This window comes from Pinus tabuliformis, chromosome X, assembly GCF_031772625.1.
Source record: "Pinus tabuliformis cultivar Carrire ecotype Pingquan chromosome X, CPIR1, whole genome shotgun sequence".
Taxonomy (NCBI): domain Eukaryota; kingdom Viridiplantae; phylum Streptophyta; class Pinopsida; order Pinales; family Pinaceae; genus Pinus; species Pinus tabuliformis.
This window is the reverse complement of record NC_142308.1, coordinates 377,785,595-377,792,726: the sequence shown is the minus strand read 5'-3', so window position 1 is coordinate 377,792,726 and position 7,132 is coordinate 377,785,595.

The window sequence follows — 7,132 nt, the reverse complement described above, 5'->3', positions numbered from 1 at the left end:
ATGATCAAATCATCTACATATAATGAAATCAAAACTACGCACCCTTGTTCATCTTTCATGGTGTAAAGATTAGGATCATTCTTACTTCTATTATAGCCAGCTTGAAGAAAAAATGAATCAATTTTCTCATACCACAACCTGGGAGCTTGTTTTAGTCCATAAAGTGCTTTCTTCAATCTACAGACTAAATGTTCTTTTCCTTTGTAGACAAACCCTTCCGATTGCTCTAGATAAACCTCTTCTTTTATTTCTCCATTCAAAAATGCAGACTTTACATCTAGCTGGTGCATCATCCAATGTTTCTTAGTAGCTAAAGAGATTAACATTCTGATGGTGTTCAATTTAGCTACAAGGGCGAAGGTTTCTTCATAGTATATCCCTTCTTTTTGTGTGTACCCCTTTGCAACCAACCTAGCTTTCAATTTTTCTATAGTTCCATCTGCATTAATTTTTGGTTTATATAACCATTTGCAACCTATGGTTTGTTTTCCTCTAGGAAGTTCGACCAATTCTCAAGTGTTATTTCTGATTATTGAATCATATTCCTATTCCATGGCTGTTTTCCATTCACTACTTTCATTTGCTTCTTTATAACTATATGGTCCAACCACATTCATCATACTAGTTATAAAATCATTTTCCCTATATCTTGCAGGCATTTGAGCTTTCCTACCTGATCTCCTGAGTGGTGGGGTGGCTTCAAACCTTATTTGATCATCATTTTCTTTTTTCTTCCTGCTATTGTTGCTATTGTTGTTGCTGCTGATGTTGTTGTTGTTGCTGTTGTTGTTCATACTATGCCTTTGTCTGCTGCTGACCCTGACTATTCTCTGCTTCTTCTTCCTCAAAGTTCGGAATGTCCCATCCATCATAGTGCTTATCAGGTTCTTCATGATCTTGCTCATGGAATTTAACATCTCTACTAACAAAAATCTTGTTAGTAGAGGGATTAAATAATTTGTATGCTTTATATGATGAACATAAAAGTACATCTGATGGCTTTTGAATCTAATTTTCTTCTATCTTCCTTTGGAATTTGGGCAAATGCTTTAGATCCAAATATTCTTAAGTGTTTTATTGTAGGCTTATATCCATATAATGCTTCAAAAGGAGTTTTAGACTCAAGACTTTTTGTAGGACTCCTATTTTTCAAATAAACTGCAGTATTCATTGCTTCAGCCCAAAAACCATTCGAAAGATTCTTACCTTTTAGCATACTTCTAGCACATTCCACTAGTGTTCTGTTCTTTCTTTCTGTTACTCCATTCTGCTGTGGAGTATGGGGTACTGTGAACTGCTACAAAATTCCATGATCTTTACAATATTTGATAAGCTCATCCTTCCTGTATTCTCCCCCTTGATCAGAATGGAGAATTTTTATCTGTTTCCCTGTTTGTCTTTCAATCATATTTTTAAACTGCTTAAAGTATTCAAATGTATGACTCTTGTTACTTAAGAAATACACCCAAGAAAACTTCGTACAGTCATCAATAAACAATAGAAAATACAGTGCACCTCCTAACGATTTTGTCTGCATGGGTCCACAAAGCTCTATGTGCACTAATTCCAGTATATCCCTCTGTTTCTTTTCTACTATAACAAGGAATTCTTCTCTATGCATTTTTCCTAAAGTACAGGCATCACAATCATTATGTACTTGCTTTAGCATAGGAAGATCTCTTACCATTTCCTTATTTTGTAATAACAGCAAATCATTGTAGTTGATGTGGCCGAATCTCTGATGCCAAAGCTCTTCTATAGTAAGGCTTGCTGTTGTCAATGCTCGAACCGGTGCAGGTCTCACATCCAACTTGTGCAATCCTATTGTTTGGATTCCTGTAGCAATTGTCTTCATGCCATATAGCAGATCTTTAATGTAACAGTTAGATTTTAAAACTTCAACTTTCAAATCTTGGTCTATAATCATAGATACAGAAATCAAGTTCTTTGTTATGCCAGGCACATACATAACATTATAAATTTGTTTGATATTACCATTAGGTAGAATGACAGAAACTTTCCCACACCCTTTGATTTGATGACTTCTGTCATCACCTAGGTAAATCTGTGCGCCTTCGTTGATTTCTTTAAAATCCTCGAGCCAATGCTTATTCCCTGTCATGTGTGTTGACACTCCTGAATCTACATACCAGATGTCTACATCAACATTTTCATCACGATCTACCATGAACAATCTGAAATTCTGCACCTGATCACCATTCGCGAGATGACTTACATGTCTTTTTGGCTTCTGCTGTTCTTCATGATATTTCTTCTTCCTGCACTCCCTGGCAATATGACCCAATTTTCTGCAATAAAAACATTTAGTTTCAGATTAGTTTTTATTGGGATGCATACCTTGGGTCTAATTTGGCCGTTTCTGTGAACTTGCTCCGTTTTGTTGTTGTGAACTTCCTTTCCCTTTGAAGAAGTTTTTCTTCGCCATCAATGCAAGATCGGCACTCTGGGGCTTTAGAGTTGATCTTCTTTCTTCTTCCTGTATCAGTATTCTTGTCAGCTCTTCAAATTTCAGGATCTTCTCTCTGGAATTTATCCCAGTGATAAACATTTGGTAAGCATCAGTGACACCATTCATTGTAATGGTTACAAGATCTGTATCATCAACTGTATGACCAATGTATGCTAGTTTGTTCTTCATATCCTTGATCCTTGCTACGAATGAAGCAATTGTTTCATTCTCCTCCATCTTCAGGGACAGGATCTTACACTTGAGGAACAAAAGATGATTTGAATTCCATCTCATACAATTCCTTCAAAATTCCCCAGATCTCGTTAGCTAACTTACCTTCTCTGATGTGTGGTATAATGTGGTCTTTCACTGGCATCTTTAACATTGTCCTTGCTCTACTTTCTCGTTTCTCCAAATCTAGGATCGATGTTGATCCAGCCACGGGCATCGGCTCATCCCCATTCACAATTGTCCAAGCACTTTGCGCTTATAGCATAGTCTGCATCTTGAACTTCCAATTTGCATAATTGGAACCATCGATCTTGTTATGCTCGTTCAAGCATGCTTCAAATATATTATTATTCATCTTGGCGATTTAGAAAAAAAAATAAAAATCGCCAGGTAGAAGATGTTAAATTTACCCCAGATCTGTGACAGAGACAGATCACTATTCTTCAATGTTATTTGATCTCGCATCACACCTACAGATCACCGTGGCTTCCTTCTTAGCCTCCAGACAACCTTCTGTTGTCAGCTACAACCTTGTTCTTGGCTTCCCCCTGCAGCTTCTCTAACAACTACAGCCTTTTTCTTGGCTTACATGATCATCGAAAATATGCCTGTATTTTCTGTGACGTCGTTGCAGCTATACACATCTTTCCTGCAATGGAAAGGTTAAAAATATGCGCGAAGGAGGTACAGTGCCCTCGTCGTAGAGGTACACTCAGAACCAACGACGATCTCGGAATCATTGTAGTTATCCTCCTCATAACTGCGTTGATCTCGGTTCAAAGAACCACCCACCAGCCAACGTACAGGTTCCTCAGCCCTGACGCTCTGACCATGATAAAAATGGCGATGTTTGTATTAAAAAATAAAACCCACTGGTCAGCTCTACGAAAGAGAGTCTGACTCTTCAGAACACTCTACATTGTTCATGCACATTACACATTAAATAGAAAACATGGTTTTAGGGAAGTTAGAACAACATCCTAAGAAATAGAAACTAATTCCTATCCTGAGGTTACATGAACCAACTCTACCTATTCTAGGATATTCTCCATTATCTTCAACAAAATTAAATTAGGAATTGTTAAAGAAATAGCCTATGTTCAACAAAGAAAGAAATTAGGATTTGTTAAAGAAATAGCCTATTCCTATAAGAGTAGTAGCAGGGCCATCATCGGGGCATATAAAAGTGCTTTTATAATTGTGGGCTTACCATATAATAAAGGTGGATTTTTACTGAGGTCGCAAATTTTCTTGAAAAGTTATTTTTGGCTCGAATTTCATAATTTGTTTTTTCAGAAAAATTAATCATAAAAATATTTGAAATATTTTTTATAATAAAAATAAATTTAGCATTATCAAAAACTTTTTCCTCATTTAAAATCTTCAAATTTAACTCACATTTCCCAAAATTTATGTTAAAACAAAAATCATATAAAAATTTCCACTATTTTCTAAACAAATTTGTAACATTAGTGCACTACTCTTATAATAACCAAACATATCCTCTGATGTTATTTCAATGGCTGCGATGCACGCATTGTGAAGACGGTTATAACTAGGATTTTCAAAAATTTCAATCAATATTTCACAAATTTCGACCAACATTTCACTTCCAAGTGGCAAGTGCTCCTATAAATGGATTCTTATTTTTTTACTACTATGACTTTCATGCTAATTATGTGGCCTCTTAATTCTGTCAATGAAGTTAAATTGTGTGGCTTTATCAATTATTTTCTCATTAAATTTATATTTTCATATTTCATATATTTAAATTCATATATTTAGCTTATCATAATAATAATTATTAATAAAAAATTATTGTAGATGGGGTGTCTACGATGTAAACAGGGTGGATTGTCACTACTCCACATAGCCAAGCAACTAAGAATGTTATGATTTTGAGACCTTACCTCATGTGAATCAAATGTAAGACCCATGATCCCATGTTTAAACACAATCTCCACGTTGATACTTCTTGTCTTGTCAAGTCTTGTGGTGATCATTCTCACTCTAATGCACCTCATGACACTCTCCTCCATGACGCAATTCTCATTTGGTGTTGTTGGGTTTTAGAACACCCTATCTACAACTTCTATCTCAACTTTCGTCAATCTGAATTGGGAGCAGTAGCCAAGCCACATTTGTGAGCCGTGGCCAAGCCCTACTATTAAGCTCTTTGTACTCATCTATTGCTCCAGAATTAGCAGGGTTTCCCTCCCGAACTAGAGATTTAGTGACAATTTTCATTTGGCACTTTGGGATATCAGATTGGCTTTGTTGTTTCCCCTCTCCATAGAATTGATGTACATGTTGTGGCTTCTGACTCTAGCTTCCCATGCATGTTGGATGACAGTCTCTTTGGACATTGGACCCCTTCAAGGGGAGCTCTCTTGATTGTCTATGCCATTGAATTCGTCTCTATGCCTAAGTTTTGTTCGTGCTATTGAATCCATTATCAGTATTTCTCTGGCCAACATCCTTATTTGGCACTCTCCTAACACTTCTCGATTTGCTATCATACTTTATGTTACTTCTCTATTCTATCTCTTGCGGATACTCACTTTCTCTTGCTAGTTTCTTCGGCGAGCGTTGCGTCTCCTACTTCACTCCCTCGTGAGCTGGTTCAACCTTCTCATGGAATGTTGGCTATTTTCTCCTCTTTCGATTCCTAGGTTCACTTGTCACCCGACTGCTTAACCCTTTCTTTGCTTCATGTGTCCCCTCTTTGGGCCCTTCCCTCTTTGACAATTTGATCTTGTATCCTTGTTGAGCCTTTCATCATCCCCATCAAAGTTCATGTGTCCACCAAGGGGTAGCATATTACCAAAAGCATGCTTCTTGGGGAAATTCATGTACCCACCATCGCTTGGAGGAAACAACTACCAAGTTTTAGAATCTCACCTCGAGGCCCATCCAGGAGGAGCTAACTCGTATGGAACATAAATGTGCCTCTCATATACATCACCTTTTGGACATAAAGGTTATTATTGAACTAGTATATTGGGAGTCAGTTATTGGCCACATGCATGAGCGCTCCAACCGGTACATGTACACCAACAACTTATATTGGAATTTGAAGTTTCTCTTCGACAGAATCAAGATGAACAAGTTTAAGCATCAAGAAAACATCTTACATTTGCTGTAGCATTTGCAACGTCATATGAGAGACCTAGACCAACACCTCGATCACATTAAACAACAACTTGATACTCCTCCCTCAGTATTATAATTTCATAATTTATCTTAGTGGCCAATTCGACCCATTTTTTAGCATATGTATATTCGTTTTAGCCTTTTTTAACATTATATTATCTTATGCTTCTCTACTAAGAGTACACTTTTGGCTTTGGTCTATTTTTCCTAGTAGAACACTATCCTAAAATATCTAGCATATCTCTATATACTTTTCTTTTAAAAAAAATACCATATTTATCCTAGAAAAAATATTAATGGAAAAAATATAAAACTTCTTACCCACTTTTATTTGCAAAGCAATGATAAAGATCTCTATTAGCAATGTCATTATGACTAGCATAACCACATTAATAAATGTGGTTGATAGACGTGGAAGACCCTGTTTTCCATCATTTATATGTCAATCACCTTTTGTAAATGAGGCCAATCAACATTATTTAATATTGTTTATTAATATTAATATGAATAGTAATATTATTTATATTAAAAATGTTAATGGAATTAATAATATTAATATTATTAATTAAATATTAATATTATTAAAGTAATATAGAACATAAACCCTTAATCTAATTCATAAACATCAACTATATTAATGTTTAATAAGTCTTTAAATATGCCAAACAATGCCTTTAGCGAACTAATTTTTTTATAATAAATCTGAGTTAGATTAAAAAAACAAAATCAAGAGAGAAATATGTGTGCTTCTCCAGCTAGTTTCAAATTAATATATTCTTATAAATGATGAGCAACATTAAACCATAATTCATTGTTGTAGATCAACGTAACCACATAAATTGTCAGGTGGTCTACCAAGTGATTATGCCCCCAGAATATATGGTAGAAGGAGATGGAAGAAAAAGAGGCCATCATGGGCCTAATTTTCTCCATCTAGTGGAGAAGAGGTGGAACTTCAAGCGAGGAATGCCCCTTGACCCAATCAATGGCCACCTTCAAGTCTCTTGCAATCAGGTTTTGATCTAGAGCAAGCCATGAAGCACACTGAATCACCCCCCACAAGGCTAACACCTCTGCTCTAACATTTGTTCCATATCCCCCTGACCGGTAGAAGTGATAAGATAGGGAAGGACTGAATATGATTATGGCTCCACACCTGCACTCCCCATTCACACAGGCACCATCAAAAAATTTGACTGGGGATAAATTTTCCATGTTCTTATATGACCATCTGAGGATATGACTGATAGGTCTCCAAGGGCCAATTTCCAAAAAGTA